This window comes from Parus major, chromosome Z (genome assembly GCF_001522545.3).
Source record: "Parus major isolate Abel chromosome Z, Parus_major1.1, whole genome shotgun sequence".
Lineage (NCBI taxonomy): Eukaryota > Metazoa > Chordata > Aves > Passeriformes > Paridae > Parus > Parus major.
The window spans coordinates 20,160,773-20,180,237 of NC_031799.1; positions in this window are offsets into that span (position 1 = coordinate 20,160,773).

The window sequence follows — 19,465 nt, forward strand, 5'->3', positions numbered from 1 at the left end:
TTGCCATGGGTTCAGGGGACACAAACATCTGTGGCATGGCATGGACAAAAGCACTTAACAGTCAAAATTGTGACACTTTATAGTAAGTAAGTAATTGAGTAACATTATAGGACCCAAGCACACTGGCAGTAAAGTTAAATTTTCAAGTGAATTTCAATAACATGCATGTGAAAAGCATGTATTTAAGTACTGTACTCAGGATTTAAAAGGGTTTACAAGTTATTTGCATTTATGCCTGTAGCAGCACCATCAGACATTTTAGCAGGAAAGAACCCATGGTAAGAGATCCTGTTTGGATACAACGAGTGCAGAGTATCAACACAACTGAATGTGTAAGTTTCACACAGAGGATTTTCACCTTGGCATGAACACTGTCAAAATCATAAGACTTAGGTGACTAAAGAGTTGACAGTCGGGCCATGTTAAGTGCAAGCTGAGGAGTGAAGGGTGGAGGAGTTTATGTATGGGGGGAGCATATCAAGTATTTTAATACTAACACGCACACAGCAGTTCACAGAAAAAAATGCTATCAAGCAGCCATAGCAAAGACTAAGACAAGCAAGAATGTTACAGTTAAACATAAATTTTGTCAGAATATGACAATTGATAATCTTGTTCTAAAGAGCAGAGGGAGTCAGGATTAATTCCATACAGTATCTTAAAAAAAGGGTACCTTAAATGCAGATGACCTAGGCACCTTGGTGACTCAGAGGGAAGAGTGCCATCTACTGAGGCAATAACTTAATTATAATACAGACATAAAATCCTATTTTTATCATGAAACAGAAAAGGAGTTTTAAAAGCAATACTTAAGTGCCTTCTATCTCCTATTGAAAATCTCATCTTTTTATTTTGAATTATTGCCACAATTTATATGATGGTGATTCTGTGTTCTCAGCAGGCTAGTGTTTCAGCTGAATTAATACTTAAAAGATGTCTGAATATGTTCTAAGTTCTCTATTTCTAGATAACCTAGGAGTTTTAGTTTCCAAGTAAAAGACACCAATTTCTGAATATTCTGCCTCTTTAAAAACCCTCATATTTAGACACAGAAAGGAAGATACTCAAAGTGACACCTGAAAAAGGCCTTTATGCCTTTTTATTTTCCTTCATATAAGATTCTGGTGTTGACAATAACTATGTTGGAGGACAAAATAATAAAAAATAAAAACACAAAGAAACAGTTACAGAAGATATTCTGAATTTATTTGACCTTTGGATTGATAAACTTGTTGATAATCAACCTGAAGCATACTTTTAGCAAAATTAACTACTTCTAGTAACACATGCAGTAGTCAAAGAAAAGTATGTAACCTCTTAAGTGCGTTCTGCTTCTCACTCTTTGCCAAGTATAGCAGAATATTATTTGTGTACAGATTTCAAATCCTTTAACTTAAATTGTATTACACAAGTGATTAGTTCTGGATGCTTGTGAACCAATTCCTCCTGTGCTTTATATAGTTGCTAAGTATACAATACACACCTGAAATCTGGTCAGTGAAAACTGCTAGAAATGGAGCACAAATTGCACTGTCAATGTCTCTTAAAAGGTCATAGGTAAATCTTAAATTTTGTTCTCCAATACAGCATAGTAAAACAATGGTAAACTGCCTTACTGGAACCTTTGCCAAACTTAAAATCTGTATGAAGATGATACTTGTGTAATGTTCGATTTCAACTTTTTCACCTCCCTTGTTTCATTTTTCAAATAGCTCGCCTCACTTGTGTTTTACTATCTTAGTGGGGAAACACATTCAAATGCACACAGATGGTAGTCTACTCAAGTATAATAAACTACAGCTTTATGATGGCTATTTAAAAAAAAAAATTCAAAAAATGTCATCTGTGGAAAGCAAGACTTCAGAAATCTGACCATGTTTCTAAAGTTTCCTAAAAAAACTGTATTTGAAATATGAAGCAATCATGAGCTGGCATTCTTGGATTTAACCTCACCAAATGTAACAGGAAATTACTTGGTAAAAATTTGGAAAAAAACAGATGCATGGAGTAGGAGATCATCAGGATTTTGGGTAGAGAGCAACTATAAAATTATGTCTCATATAGTGCTCAGGGAATGTATAGTACTGAAAAACAATAATTTCTCAGCTTGATTTCAGCATATAAAACAGACATAGCTCCTAACAACAATAACATAGTAAGGGCAAAATGACAGTTGAAAAGGAGTAAGATATTTTTGGTGGATTACATAAATTATGTTACTTACCAACAAACCGAGTTCTTCAGTATACTTTATCCAAATACACATTTTCATAAAAATACTATTACTTATATGATTATGGACTTCTTTTTCTGCCCTTTTTTTTTTTTTTGGTTGAGAGGCAGCAATTCTCTTTCTGGATTGCATTGACTTGGTATGATTTCCTGTGCTCCACACACTCCAACAATTTTCCCTAAGTTTCAAAATCAAGGTTGCAAAGACTTGGGAAGGAGAGAGCAGGATAGGAGAATATGCACTGATGCACAGCAGATACAGAAGTAATTTTGCTTCCTTCTTGTAGTGCTGTCAATACATATCATCTTTGCTATAGAGGACAGCAATGCAGCACTGAGTTTTTGGAGGCTCTTTCTGGGATCCAGAGCAATAGAAACTGTGTCTCTACTCAGCCACATCCACCCTAAGCAATCACCCTGCTTTAGAGACTACAGAATGATTTGGATTGAAAGGGACCTTAAAGGTCATCTAGTTCCAATCCCACCACCCTCAGCAGGGAACCCTTCCAATAGATCAGATTGTTCAAGGTGCAAGCTGGCCTTGAATATCTCCAGGGATGTGGCATCGAATACGTCTCTGTGCAACCTGTTCCCAGTACCTAACCACAGTGAGGAAGAATCTCTTCCATGTATCTAACATCAATCTACTCTCATTTTAAAACTATTCCCCCTTGCCCTATCACTACATGCTCTCATAAAAAGTCTATCTCCAGCTCTCATAGTCTCCTCTTAGCTACTAGAAGGATATGATAAAGTCTGACTGGGGCACTGTCTTTACAGGATAAATAACCTCTTAGCTTTTCCTCACAGGAGAGGTTTTCCATTCCTCTAGTCATCTTAATGGTCTGTGTTTGAACTCACTCCAGTTCTTCCTGTGCTGAGGACCTCAGAGCTGGATGCAATACTCCCCATGATATCTTAAAGAGCAGAGCAGAGCAGCAGAATCATCTCTGTCAACCTGCTGCCCACATCTTTTTGATGCCACCCAGAGCATATCTGGTCTTCTGGAAGGTAAGTGCACATTGCTGGATCATGTCCAGCTTTTCATCCAGCCCCAAGTCCCTCTTGGCAAGCGCTGCTCGCAATCCCTTCATTCCCCAACCTGTGTTGATACCAGGGTTGTCATGACCCAGGTGCAGCACTTTGTAATTGGCCTTGTTGGATCTTTTGAGCTTCACATAGGTCCACTTTTCCAGCTTGTCCAGGACCCTCTGGATGGCATCCCATCCTTCAGGAATGCCAACTGCACCACTCAGTTTGGGGTCAGCTGCAAATCTGCTGAGGGTGCATTCAGTCTCTTTGTCTGTCATTGTTGAAGACATTAAATAACATTAAATAACGGTGGAACCTTGAGGGCATCACTTGTCACTGATGTCCATCAGAACACTGAGACACTGACCACTCCCCTCTGGATGAGACCATCCAACCAATTCTTTATCCGCTGCACAGTACACCCCTCAAATCCATCTCCCCAGTGTAGCAAGAAGGATGTTGTAAAAGACCAGGTCAAAGGCTTTACAAGGTCCAGATAAATGACATCTGTAGCTCTTCCCTTATCCACTCGTGTAGTCACTCCCCTGAAAAAGGCCCCTACATTGGTCAAGGGGGACCTTTTTTCACTCACCAGGTACTTCACCTGACTGGCACAACTGGCCAGCTCTCTCAGGACTCTGAGGTGCATCTCATCAAGTCCTATGGATTTATGAATGTTCAGGTTCTTCAGCTGGTCACAAACTTGCATTTCACTTACAGTGGGAAGCACTTTGCTACCCCAGTCCTTGTTTTGCAGTCCATGACAGACATGGGCATCTTTTTCAACAGAGCTACCACAGCATGCATGGTAGAATGAAATATAAGGCAAGGTCTTCCTTAGGAGACCACTATCCCTTTGGTAATTTTAACTAAATAACTGTTATTCTGGATCTTTCAGCTATAAAGGCAAGTGGCAGTAAAGAAATTTATTTGGTTTTAGTAAGTTTAATCATATATAAGTGAAACTCTTCATACCAATTACGTAAAGACATTACAACGAATACGTAGCAGGTTAAGAGAAGGGAGGTTTGCCCTTTTGGAAGAAGAAAATGGCCTGTCTCAACCTAAGGCAATTAAAAGGAAAGGAGACAGACTGCTGTTAATGACTGGGGAGGTCTTAGACATGTGGGTTGAGGCAATGCCAAGCACAAATACAGGATGGATGAAGAATGAACCAAGTATCCCTGAGAACTACTTGGGGGTACTGGTGAGAGGCTGGACATGACTCAGCCATGGGCACTCCCAGCCCAGAGAGTCAAACGTGTCCTGGGCTGCATCCAGAGCAGCGTGGGCAGCAGGGCCAGGGAGGGGATTCTGCCCCTCTGCTCTGCTCTGCTGAGACCCCACCTGCAGGGCTGCATCCAGCTCTGGGGTCCCTGCACAGGAAGGACATGGACCTGCTGGAGGGAGTCCAGAGGAAGCCACAAAAATGATGTGAGGGATGGAGCAGCCCTCCTGGAGGACAGGCTGAGAGAGTGGGATTGTGTTCAGCCTGGACAAGAAAAGGCTCTGGGAACACTTTACTGCAGCCCTCCAGTACCTGAAGGGAGCTTACAAGAAAGCTGGAGAGACTTTTTACAAGAGCTTGTTGTGTGACAGGAGAAGGGGTAATGCATGAAATTGCCTCAAATGTATGAGATAGTCATGACTTTTTCTCTGTTGTATCTTTATAATCCCCTTAATTCAAAATACAACATTAAACTGTCACTTACATTTATATGTTTCTTTGATCTCGTGTTACCAGACATAAAATCTTTCTTTTTTTATTATACTCTTTAATTTTTATCCAGGTTTTAATCTAGCATCTTACACAGTAGTTTACCTAACAGCATTTGACAGAATGGAAACAGCAATTCCAGAACCAAAGTATTTATTGTGAGCTAGAAGAAACTACACATGCTACACTACAAGTTAAAAGATAACTTGGGGAAACAGCTCCACTTAAGCTGATTATTCAAGTGTCTTGTCCCTAATAAATTCCATCATATGTTTGTCATTTACAAAAATCAAATGCATTTACCAGTGTGTCTAAAATAAAAAAAATCATGCACTCATATGAAGGAGATTCACACACTGAGGACTGTACATTGTCTTAATTATAATAAAAACATTTTTCCTCTGAGCCTCTGAAAAGACTTTAGAGACTGCATATTTCTACAGTGTCTCAAGGGACACCAGGATTTCCAAAGTTGAAGACAATGATCTAACAACAGAAAGGTTGAAATTCCTTAATGAAATACCCTATGGGAATGGAAAGAATTTTAAATGAGAAAAATCAGTCCCAGTTGAACATGACTTCTCACTGCCAAATCTTCCATAAGACTACAGAGTAGCACAGGAACTAAATTCTTAGCCAAAGGACCTTGATGAACCCTTCAGTTTTGTGAGTTTTTATTATGTACCTATTGTCTCTAGACCTGAAAAAAAATTTCCAAAGTACACATTTATTTTACACTGCTATGGGTGTACGATTCCAAGTAACTGTTTAACAATAGAGCAATTCTATTTCTACAGATGAGGTGATTTTAGAAACGGGACACTAAAACACATCTGTATCCAAAGTCCCACAAAACATTGCTCCAGACTACCTCACAGAAAATACTTTTATACAGCTGCACCAGACACTTGGGGAACAAGTGATTTAAGATTTATATGGGAGAAGACTCTCTTTAAACACAATGAGGGAGCAAAGAATACATCTGAATCTCAAGGATGGTGGAAGAGCTAATGTCATACAATATTTGCAAGATACAAGCAGGTCAGTAAAAATGACCTATAACAAAAGAAGGCACAGTGAAATAACATCATTGAAATAGCAGAAATAATTTTGCAGGCTTAAAGAAAATGCCATTAACGTTTTTATTCTCTTTCCTCATTCTACAGAAGTCATATAACTTGAACTCAAGTCACAACATCAGCATGGCAGGGGAAAAGAAATATGTGAAATTGGGAGAAATTCTTTTTAAAAATAATACTATGACATTGTAAAAGAAGTCCTAAGTATTACATTTTGTTTAAAGAGTGACACTTTGTGATTCAGGCAGAGGAATCTGCATGGTTTTGTTTGCTTTAAAGTGTGGAAGGAAAAAGTGGTTTTGCTGTCATTCCCCACACATGCACACACACAAAATGTTCTTTTATTCCTCCCCCTCCCTTCCCTACACTAAATCTAGTTGTTATCACCTATAAGCAAGAAGAAAGTACTCTGCCCTCTAAATGGCCTAAATCCTTCAATATGATATACTCATGCAGAGTTAGTTTTTAGATATATATAGTTGTGCAGAGCCAAGTCAATATTTAAGGCACTTGGCGTAAGTATTAGACTTTGACTTATAGATCAAAATACAGGACTGCAGCCATAGTAAATACTCTTCCTGATAACTCACTAAACAGAAACACTTAAAGAGAAGTTAAATGTATAGAGGTCACAAAGGATGATAAAATTATGCATTATAATTATATAATTATATATTATTCTGATGGCAGAAAGGTCTTTTGTATGAGGCTGAGGAATATTAAAATCTTGTTTCATAGCCAAAGCAGCCACACTGCATTTGTGTGTCTCTAACAGCTGAATATTTTAATACATTTTTTATTCATCTAATGACCAAAACAATTGCAATTTATCCATTGCACATAAATAGATGCATCAAATTTATTGAAATAAAACTGATGCATGTAACAAATAATGATTTTTTCCAACTAGACTGCAGTATATTTCACTGCAGTGTGCTACCACAAAAAAATCATACTGTGGTATAATGATTGTTGAAGGAAATTTTAATCTTCAGGCAGAGAAAAACATACTGAAAATAAATACCTCTCCTCTCTCTGAAAGAATGAAAGTTCACCACAACACTCTTCGACACTAAAACACTTTATATATTCAGTGCTTTCCTGAATAAGTTTCATGTAAAAGCTTCTATAAACCATTAAGAAAAGCATATTTCAGTTTGAAGGGGTGTACAGTGATAATCTAGTTCAAAATAAGAAAAAATAGAGGAAAAAATATACAATAAATAAATAAGGTACAGAAGGAATTCTAGTCAAAATTAAAGAATACTTTCGTCATGCAGGATGAAAGTAGATGAGAAGAGAGAGAGACAAAGGTGACAAAAACGTTTGGTTTTTAGCTAGCTAAGACAGGTGTTTGCAGATTACTTACTTTGTATATAAAAGTAAGGATGGCAAATTTGAGGAATTCTTCTGAAGATACAAATCAGATACTTAAAATCATTTTTATCATTGTTTAAGGCTTGGGTCCACAAATCAAAGAGAAAGAGAAACAATTCTCACATAACACTGGACTGAGAAAATTACTATTGCAATATGTCCTGAAAAATTAGTGATTGTTGGGTCAATTTTGCAAGTCAAATAATCAGAAACACCTCCATGGCATCGGAGTTGACAAGGGTTCCCTGCACTACGTCTATTATTTTCTATTGTTAATTACAGCGTTACTGGAATTTACCATCCTAACTATGTATGAAAATAAGTATTAAAATAAAACATGCACACCCCTACTTATTTGTTACACTTATATAAGAGCTCAAGTTTATACTTAATATGCAAAACCTAAATATAAAAATCTTCTTGAGTATAAAAGCACTTTTCATATAAAGCAATATTTTCATATTTGTGATAGTTGAAACTGATCGTGACCAGTGTTCCAAGTCCAGTTCAACAGCATTTATAACTTAAATCCACTTCTCTCTTGATATAAAATAATTACAAAATGCAACAAAGCAAAAGTACATAAAACATTCAGTACAAAAGATCTACACATAATTCAGTGCCAAACCATCAAATATTAGAATACCCATCACTATTGATAAACTAACACTTTGACTCAAAAAAACTATTCTGAATTGCTTGAATGTAACTGTAGCCTGTTAATGATCAGTCATTAATCAAAAGAAGATACCGGCACATAAATTTAAAAAAAAAAAAAAAAATTAAAATTGTTGATTAAATGTATTAGCTTAGAGGTGTCACTACCACACGTGTCAATGGTGATAAGCCTTGGCAATGCACGTACAACAACTTTGGGATGTCTCCATAGTGTTCACAGAATCTCAGACCTTATAGATCACCGAGTTCCAACAACCGAGTTCAACCTCCGCCACCATCAGGGATACCTTCCACTGGACCAGATCCTCAAAACTCCATCCAACCTAGCCTTGAACACTTTCAAGTACAAGGCATTCACAACTTTGCTGAGGAACATGTAGCAGTGCCTCACCGCCCACACCGTGAAGAATTTCTTTCTAATAACTAATCTAAATCATAGAATCATAAAATACCATGAGTTGGATGGGACCTATAAGGATCATTGAGACAAACTCCAACTATACACCAAATTCCTCAGTAATCACACCATGTGCCCAAGAGCATTGTCCAAACACTTCCTGAACTCTGGCAGACGTGGTGCTGTGATCACTTCCCTGGGGAGCCTTTTCCAGTGCCCAGCCACACACTGGGTGAAGAAACTGTTTCTAATACCCAGTCTAAACCTCCTCTTTAATGCCATTTTCAGGGACTGTCACTAGACATCAGAGAGAAGAAATCAGGGTTAGCTCCTCTGTTTTCCCCCTGGAGGAAGCTGTAGACCATGATGAGTGTCTCCTCAGCCTCCCCCAGACCAATTGACCTCAGACACTCCTCATATGGTTTTTCCTCTATATCCTTCACCATTTTTGTAGCACTCCTTTAGACTCTTTCTAATAGTTTACTATCTCATACTGTGGCACCCAGAACTGCCCCCAGCACTTGAAGTGAGGCTGCCCCAGAGCAGAGCAGAGCAGAACAACAGAGCAGAATAGGACAATCCTCTCCCTAGCCTGGCTGGCGATGCAGTCCCTGATGCCCCCAGGACATGGGTGATCCTCTTGGCTGCCAGACCACACTGCCCATTCCTGTACCTACCCTCTTTCAATTTAGAAAATCACAGAATAATCTAGGCTGAAAGAGATTTTCAAGATAATTTTCACCTCTAACCATATCCTTAATGTCACATTGACAACACTTCAGAGTGTTAGAGTTAGAAAGAGTGGTAGTGGTAGAGAAATGGTGACTCTACCACCTCCCTCAGAAACTTATTCTAATGCTTATTCCACACTTGCAGTGAAAAAATATTGTCTAATTTCTAATCTGAACCTCCTCTGGCACAATTTGAGACCATTTCCTCTTGTCCTTTTGCTTGAGACTTGGCAGAAGAGATTGGCCCTCACCCCACTACAACGTCTTTCCATGTAGCTGTAGACAGCCATGAGGTCCCCCCCCGAGCCTCCTCTCCAAATTAAACAGCTCCAGATCCCTCAGCCTAATGGTGCTCCAGCCTTCTGATTTCCTTTGTGCTTTTCCTCTGGACCTAATTCAAATGGTCCACATCCTCTTTATGTTGGGGGCCCCAGAGCTAGATGCAGGACTGCAGGTGGGGTCTCATGAGAGTAGAGGGGGAGAATCACATCCTTATCCTGCTGGCCAGACTCCTTTGGAGGCAACCCAGGAAAAAATGGGCTTTCTGGGCTGCAAATTCAATTGACAGGTCATGTCCAGCTTCTCATCTGCTGATGCCCCAAGACCCCTTCTGCAGGACTGCTCTTAATCCTTTCTGTCCCCACCCTGTATCCATGTTTAGGACCACCCTGATCCAGCTGAAAGACCTTGTACTTCCCTTTGTTGACCCCATAAGGTTTGCAGTGGCCCAGCTCTCCAGCCTGTCCAGGTCCCTCTGGATGCCATCCCTTCCCTCCAGTGTGTCGACTGCCCCGCACAGCCTGGTGCTGTCAGTGAACTTGCTGAGGGTGCCCTTGATCCCACTGTTCATGTTGCCAATAGAGAAGTTAAAATGGGCCAGTCCCAGTACAGATCCCTGAGGAATGCCACTCATTACTGATCTCCATATTTCATAGAGCTGATGACCAGTCATCTCTTTGAGTACAACCATCCAGACAATTCCTTATTCACTGGGTAGTCCATCCATCAAATCCACGTCTCCCCAGCTTAGAGATGAGGATGTCATGAGGGACAGTATCAAATGCTTTGAAGAAGTCCAGGTAGATAACATCACTCACGCTTCCATTATCCATCAAAATTATAACCCAGTCACAGAAGGTCACCAGATTGTTCTGGCACAATTTGCCCTTGGTGAAGCCATGCTGCCAGTCACCGGTAACCTCCTTCTTTTCCATGTGCGCCAGCACAGTTTCTAGGAGCATTTGATCAATGATTTTGTTGAGCACAGAGGTGAGACTGACTAGTCTGCAGTTCTCCAGGTATTTTATTTTTCCTTTTTTAAAAATAGGGGTTATGTTTCCCCTTTTCAGTCACTGGGAACTTCACTGGAAGTTCATGGTTTCAAAACTTCATGTTTTCAAAAATATGATGAATAGTGGCTAATCCATTTTCTCCACCACTTCCCTCAGGACAGCTGGATACATCCCAGCAGGATGGGATGGACTCGTGCATCTTGAGGTTCATTAGATCGTATCAAACCTGATCTTCTCCTACAGCCAGTGATTCTACGTTCTCCCAGTTCCTGTTTTTGCCTTCTGCAATTCAGGCAGTTTGGCTGGAGGACTTCACAGTGAAGACTGAGAAAAAAAGTAGTTGAGTACTTTGGCCTTCTCCAAGGCCCCTGCTAACCAAGTCTCCTGCTTCCTTCTGGAGAGGACACACATTTTTCCCTAGTCTTCTTTTTATCATTGACATACTGAGAAGTTCCTCTTGCTGCCCTTGACAGGCCTCAGCAAGTTCAATTTTACCAGAATCCTTTCCTAATCCGATCCCTGCCTGCTCACACAATCTCTCTGTATTCCTCCCAGGCTACTTTTCCCTGCTTCCACCCTCTACAAGCTTACATTTTTGTGTCTGAATTTGTCTAGAAGCTCGAAGGCCTCCTGGCACTTCTACCTGACTTCTTCTTTGTTGGGATGCATTGCTTCTGACCTAGAAGAGATGACCCTTGAATATTAACCAGATTTCTTGGGTCCCTCTCCCCTGTGCAAGTCTTTATGCCACAGTACCACTGTGCTGTCCGTTCAACAGCTCTCTGCATGGCTGAAGTCTCCATGAGGACCAGTACTTGGGAACACAAACTGTTTCTATAACCTCTACAGAGGGCCTCATCCACTTGATCTTCCTGTCCAGACCCCCATTATAATATCAACCACCCTCCCTTTAATCCTAATATGTAAACTCACAGCTGGTTCTCCATCGATCATCAGGCAGAGCTCTGTGCACTCCAGCTGGTCACTGACATAGAAGGCAACACCATCTGCTTGTCTCCTCTGTCTGTCCTTTTATAAACAGCCTCTATCATTCAATTCCAACACTCACTCATAGGAGTCATCCCACAACATCTCTGTGACATTGACAAGATCACGCGCCCACAGGCATGCACAGGTTTCCATTTTGTTTCTTCTTCATGCTGCATGCATTAGCACAGAGGTGCTTAAAATCTGTCCTTGAAGAAGGATGAAGCCATCTTACTGGCTTGAGCAACTGGAATTTCTTTGTGATGCTCTTAACACATTCTCCTGCTGACCTCTGGTCTCTCTCCATGCTCTGGGCATCTCTTGCTGGCCCTGGGATCAAACTGGTAGGAGTGGAATGAATCAAGGTTTCTTTCCTCCAGCAGCTTTAGTCTAAAACCCTCTTCACCAGCTTGGCAAGCCTGTGACTGAAGATGCTATTCTCCCTCTCTGACAGATGGACCCCATCAGCACACAGGAGACCAGGTGTCATGGACTCCTTCACTACAGATTTGAAATACTATACATTGTGTATATAAATAGTTTAAATTAGGAGTATCTAGAATTTTGCATAAGTGCATATTTGGATGTTTAATTAATGACTAGTGATTTAAGAATGTTATTTGATTATGCAGTATAAGAAGAGGTTTTTTTATTCGGTGTTGATAATACTGTTGTTGCTGACCTATATAAGATTGATGAGAAGATATACAGCTAGGAAGGGGCAAATCAGAAATTCATATATTTACAAGTGTAGAAATAAGTAAGAATTAAAGCATAAAATATCCCTGAAATTGTTGCAATTTTGGAGTATATTGTCACTTGGAATACTCCCACTGCCACAATTTCACCTGCTGATAATAGGTCGGTGTGGCAGCAATAAAAGAGAACAGAAAAAAATAATGGTAGGAGGAGCTGAAATATAGTGTATGAACGAGTAAATCTACACAAAAGATTTTCTAGTCATTAAATGTGTTTACAATTGCACATTTAATTCTTTACAGCTTGCCACACCACAGCTCTCTCATAGGTTGTGACAAAATAAATAGCTTGACCAGAATTTCAGTTAGTTCTCTGTGTTATCTCAGTCTTTACATTTCAGCAACCATATTTTCCAGAGTTAACTTTGTATAACAAAGACTGTATAACACATGTCTTGCACTTACTTCACACAGTTACTGCAAAACATACATCTTTATAAAAGTAGAAATGCCAGTTAAGGAAATGCATATTCACAAATTCCACACAGGCAGTAATTTAATTCTGAATATACCATATGCATACAAATGTGACTTCTTATTTTCTCTAACAAATTTCTCATTCATTGAAATATTTGTATTTGATATGAAAACAAGAGTCTGATTTTATGTGAGTTTAAAGAAAAAAATTCTCTTGTTTAGTAAATCTGATTTTAAAATCAGCTTCAGTACCAATTAGCCCTGCACATGCAGTTAGTCCAGCATGGCAAGTACAAAATATTCAAGAATGGAATTTTAACTGCAGATATTTACTTTACTTCCATCATCCAGTTCTGTGAGAATTTTAATAGCTAATTAAGTTACATTTCACCATACATTATGAAAGTAAAACAAAACAGTTACAACTGCAGACATGAAATAAAATTAATTTCTTTAATTGAGATGATTCTGTAATTATCCTCTGCTCCTGCCTATTCACACCTGCTGCTCTTTACTAGAAACTTTCCAGACACTTCCCTTGAAGTGTCAATTCTTTGCTGTAAACTCACTGAGAGCAAACAAGCAGGGGGGGAAAAATCACCAAAAAAACCACTGTAAGTAGCACTAATCACTTTGTACACTTAACACACTGAATATACTTAAAAATTAGGATGCTTATAAAAGCCATGAATTTAATACAGAAATGAGTAACTCTTAGGAGAAAATATCATACTTAATTTAAAAAAGGTTGAGACACTCACACACATTACTTCATTATTCCACTGCAACATTTTTCAGAAAATTTTAATATCACAGAACAGACAGTGCCCAGTTTAGGTTTTACTTCACTATTTGCATAATTAAATTAAACAGCCATAAACTCAAATTGAAATCAAATTCAGATCTGACTGAAATAATGGGAATGCTGCAACTGAGCTCAAAGCATAAAGAATCATGCTTGCCATTAGAAAGATTGGTGTAAATTATCAGAAACTAGAGAACAGTGAATATTAAAATTAAATAGATATAATGTTGCCACTAAAAGAATAAATTTACGAGTGTCCTAATTAAAACCACATTTCTAATGTACTCTTGTAGGTGATTAATCTAATAAAAGGTAGCTGTAAAGCTGAGCTAAATAGTCCAGACTCATGTTTAAAATGTGAAGAAAACATGAAATTGTAGTACATACATATTAATGTGCGGCAAGAGACAGAATTTATGCAACAGATCACAAACAATCTGAAATTGGTGAAAATCCAGGGAATAAACTGGCCTAGTATGTTTTTCTGGATTTTTAAGAATGAGAAAAAAAAATACTTACTGGCAAATATATTATTCTACCAGTCATTGTAGGTTATAAAAATAATAACATCCGCAAGAGAAGAGAAAAACATAGAAAAAGGAAAATTTTCTACTCAGACTACTAAGAAAACTTAAAAATGAGAGATTTTTAAACAAGTGTATGCACTTTATTTAAAAAAAAAAAAAGGAAAGCAAAATACAACATTTCAAACTGCTAGAAAGCCCTTTGTCAGATATCTGGCCAAGCAGTAACTGAGTGTTTTAGCAGATATCCCAAACTATTACCACCAAACATTTCCTGGAAAAACTATAATTTGAATAGTTTTATGACCCTTGTGCAACTCAGAAGGTGAATGCCTGGAGAAAAAAAGGGGGGGAAATGGAGCATAAAAAAGTATTTTTTGCTGGTTCTTTTTTCTTTCTCTAGTAAGTCTAGTGTACAAGTGGAAAAATTTATTTATAAACTACAGAAGATATTAACATACCATTACTATCAGCAGCATATGTAGTTTGGCATATTATAGGTTTATCCTGATAGATTTTTAATTGCCTTAAGTTTCATTGCCACATTTAGGGGAAGACTTGAACTGGGGCCGTTATGAGTGGCATTGCTCATTCTGTGTGGTAGTAGGTATTCTCAAACTTTCCCATTCAGAAAAATCACCAGGTTTGTAACCAGCTCCCCTCAGTGAGCACATCTTAAGATAAATTTGTGGGATTACACCCAGAATTTCTGTCTGTCCTATTTCAGTTGAGATAGGAGAACATTATTTTCACTCAGTCTTTTTATTCAGTACCATTTATTTTAATCAATCTGACAACAACAGAAAGAGCTTTTAGACTTCAAATCAGAGCATGAAAATCTGAGCTTAACTCCATGACATTGGTCACTTTTCTGGATTTGGTATTAAATAAAGTACATTTTGAACACATTTTGTCCATCTGGAATGGATTAGGCAAACTCTGGGTACACCTTATACCTTTTCCATCCCTTCACCCTCACAGACTAAAACTTTAAAAACTAAATCAGAATACACATCTTGTAACTAACCAGCTGTACACTAAGAATGAACTAATGGCATCAGAAATTAAAAATAACAGCCTTTTTATTAATTAGAAAACATTCCACTCACACACTGTGCTTGTTAATTAGCCGCAAATAACCTGCTGGTTGACATTTGCCATGCAATAAGCAGTTTTTCAGATTCACATTCTAGCTACTTTATTGTTCCACATGAGTTCCCTCAAATCCCACAGAGTCTATTTGATTCCTTTCAGCTACAAAATCTAGGAGTAAAGTTTAAAGATAAAATTTACCCTAATCTACCCCTCAAAAAAATCCAACCAACCAAAAAAGCACTCACAAAAAAAATTCTCAACCAAGCGTGGACACCTGAACAATATTTCCAACCTTATTCTGCTAACATGAGCTGCAGGAATAAAAAAACCCACCCAACAAGTTTATAACTGCCACAGAAAGGAGAATTTCATAATATGCCAAGTAACTTTAATAATTTCCAATTACTTCCTATTTTCTTCTATTGCCTGTTTTATCTATTGATTTCTATCATGTCACAGCCTACAAACTCTTATCTCACAAAAAGACAGAAAGTGGGTAACAGAGAATTCTTCACTGAGATCTTTGGATAGGTTTCCCCCCACACACAGATTGCACAGCACTTGCAATCATGGAACATGGCTCTAGACCCAGATTTATCTAAAGTGAACCATCTGTGCACAGGTAATGTATTGCTGTAATGGCTCACAGATGTTATGCTGCATGTCTCAGTTACAATTTCTCTTCTATCTATCTTAGGGTCATCATTCCAAATGATGTCTTAAATATACCTTAGCAGAGATAGCAAAGACCCCCAACAAGCTTTTGACACAGAAGTAAGAACATAAAAGCTATGATAGTGGTACCATATTATGGATGCTAACTATGAAGCAGGCAGCACAGTGCCTGTGGAATAGCAGGCCGCATAACTTTCTCATTCTTGCCTGAGAAAGCGGCCTGGGAAATCATAAGGAGGAACTAAAACAAACCTCAGAGACAGAAAACAGCCTTGCAGGTGCTGTTTGTCAGTTTCTTGTTTTCTTGCAAGAGAAGGTCAAGGGGTGGTGTACCCCACTGACCAGTGATGGTGATGTGCTAGTTAACTAAACAATAAGAGTTTTACCTTTCTGTACTTTCACATATCAGTCTATAAAAGAAGATCTGAGGTAATAAACCTACAGGAAGAACTCTCCAACTCACAAGAGAGTCTGTGTCGTTCTTCTCGCCGTTCCCAATAGAGAGACATCATATCTAGCAACATGACTGATTCAAGTGGTCAATAGCAGATCTCTAACAAGGAATGTAAGGAGTATATTAGTATATCCTATACAGGCATAGCATATACATCCTATATAGAAACCTTGGAATAAATATTCCTATGAGAAGCACCATACACATAAAATGCCTCACTTTCCTCAGTCTGATGTGCAGAGCCCTAGCAGACTTCAAGTTTGCTTGGATTTTTTCCCCCAAATACATAATTTTGAATATGCAGCTACAATTTTTTCTCTTAGACCCCTTCAATTCCCTGCAAACAAAGATGAGTGGGAATTTAGTGCTATTATTTGAAAAGCTAGCTTGTTATATTTTATATATCTGCAGAGACAGACACTAGGGGCAATATATGCCTCCCCACTTTTCAAACCTCTCCTTCAATCTTACACATGCAATCACAAGAAAACTAAGCTAATGGATACTGTTTTTTGCACAAAAATCAAATAAGAAAACATAGACTCCTCCCAGGTGCTTAAATTCATCTCAAGGAAGTCCAGAAGAACAAGCTAAAAGTCTACACAAAAAAACAAGGGTGAAAACTGCTTAATGGGCTTCAGAGTCAAGAAAAAACAAGACACAGAATTACTGCTTGAAATTGGAGCTCTTCTTACTAACCCAGGGACTAGCCACGGGATGAGTATCTGAGACAAGGCTTCATGAGAACAGAAATGCTTTGGACCTATAGATTTATTGGACAAAGCTCAGAAATTGTGCTCATGGAGCTGGATAAGAGTGCTTTGTATAAAAGGAATTTTGCAACAACTTAAGAAGCCCAGAAAAAAAGTAGAAAATGCCTCAGAAAAGAAGCATAACAATCTTGGACCTGCAGGAGTAAAGGAATGTGCAGAGTCTGGCTGGTTGGCCTCACCTCACTACCAAATGCCTTAACTAGTACAGAAGCTGATGGGGGAATGTTACTTACTATTACAGAATAAAAATATTACTAACCTATAGGCAACAGATATGCAAAAAGACAAGAGTGCCCATTAAACATATTTCCTTTTAGGAGTGCTATCTGGACAATGCAACTAGAAAACCATCCCTGGGTGCCAAAACACTCTTAATATTATTAAAAAAATTAAAGGCATTGTGGTCAGGTGTACACAGGTATGGAAAATGAAAGAAGAAACATTTTGGTCCTCTTGAGTATCTAAAGCAATGTCAGAAACATTTCTGTTCGTAGATTAGGAACCACAAGAATTACAGGAGTTTAGAATTGCTGCCATTTAAATATACTTTCTGTGCCCTAAGAAAAACTGGCAGCACTGGACTGAACAATCAATGAATCTCACAGACAAATGAAAGTGCCCCTTACCCATTAGGGTACATGAATGAGAAAACAACTGACTGAAGCATTGTGAAATTAATCTTATGTATATACAGTAAACATCAACCTGTACTGGAAAATCCTCACCTTGAAAAACTTGAAAAATCCACTGTGAAACAATATTAATGCCTCCCATACGGGTTTCAATAGTGTCGCTAGAGAAATGCTGCATACTAATACATTTTTACTCTCATCAGTACAACCTGCAAATCAAGGTATATTTGACTTAATCAATAAAAACGTCCTTACAGCTCTGAATCTTCATTCAATCAAACAAGGATCCTTACAACAGAATGTGTCAGTTCAGTGAGGCTGTGGAATTAATTGTTGCTAAAGCACTTGTGAACTTAACTCAGGCAACTTCAATCCTAGTAAAAGGCTATTGTATTTCAAGGTCTTTTAAGTCAAGAATTTCAGGAGGTATATCTACATAAAACCACACAGGTTTACAGTCTTAAAATTAATTCTAGTGAGTTTTCTGCAAGGAATGTTTCCATAAAAGCACCATAGCTGCAAGGACATCTTAATGCTTTTGTCAAGCATAGTGACTTTGTTTTTCTTTTAAAAAGTAAAACAAACTCATGGTGTGTGAACTACCAACAGTAGATGACATTTCATTCAACAATTTTTGAGAAGTATTGTCTCCTTAAATGACTGAGGTTTCAATGTTTCTCTGTTTTAAACAATTGCATCTCACAGACCACATTCTTTCCCTGAGAGACACACATACCTGAACTTCCCCCTAAAACCTTCCTTTCTATGCCCTGTCTGGTACACCTTTTTACTTGATCTACTAACACACCAGGAGGCAAAGTAATCTTCCATCTCAGCAGCAAAACACTCTACTGCTGCAATGTTTAGAGAGTCAGCCACACATCCTTTGGACAACTATTTAGTACCTGGACAAATCAAACTAATCCTCTTGAGCTATAGAGAAATGCAGCACTAGAGAACACTTCCAGTGTAAAGGAGAAACAAAAGGCATCTCAAAAAATTCTTCACCTTCTCAATCCTGATACAAAGTGTAACCTAGAATCCAACCTTCTGGCCCTTACCATTCTGTGCAGGTACACAGGAAAAGGAATGGTTCTGCTCATAATGTGTAGTTAATGAAGGTGCTCTTAAGGAGAATCACAATTCCTACTTCATGACCTTTAAGATCAAGAGAAGGAAGCAACTAACTAAAATGGAAGGGGAACACAGTTCAAAAACAAATAAAAATAAAGCAATAGCTATACACTATAGTGCTTGAGTTTTGTGGGTTTGTAATTCATGGAGACACAATTTCTGAAGTAACAAAAAGAGGAAGCAGCCTACTAAGGAAGATTAAAAACACCAAATCACCAAATAAGAACTTCAAAAATGCAGATTGATACCTCTACACTGGGGTGGGATGCACAAATCTCAGAATTTACACTGGCTTGTAAAATTAATTATCTGACACTCTGGCATTGTGCTGAAAAGCCAGATTGTCACATAATGATGCAGAAACACAGGAATCAAATGCAAGAGCTCTTTTTTTATCAAAGGATTTGAGATTAGACACATACAAGTTTTTCTCCTATTTTTTTCATTTTGTAGTGCAAAATAGTTTTGAGGATTCACTAGGTTTATCTAAAATCTTCAGGACAAAAAGGCAACATTGTCTTAACAGCATTACACCCATAATCAGCCTCACAGTTCAAGTCTGTCTGCTTAGTATTTTACTTTTCCCTGCCCCAAGAGCCCAACTTCGATAATTTCAGGACAAAACATTGAAGTCTGAAACCTAAATATAATCTCTTACAGGAAAAAATGTAGGTGA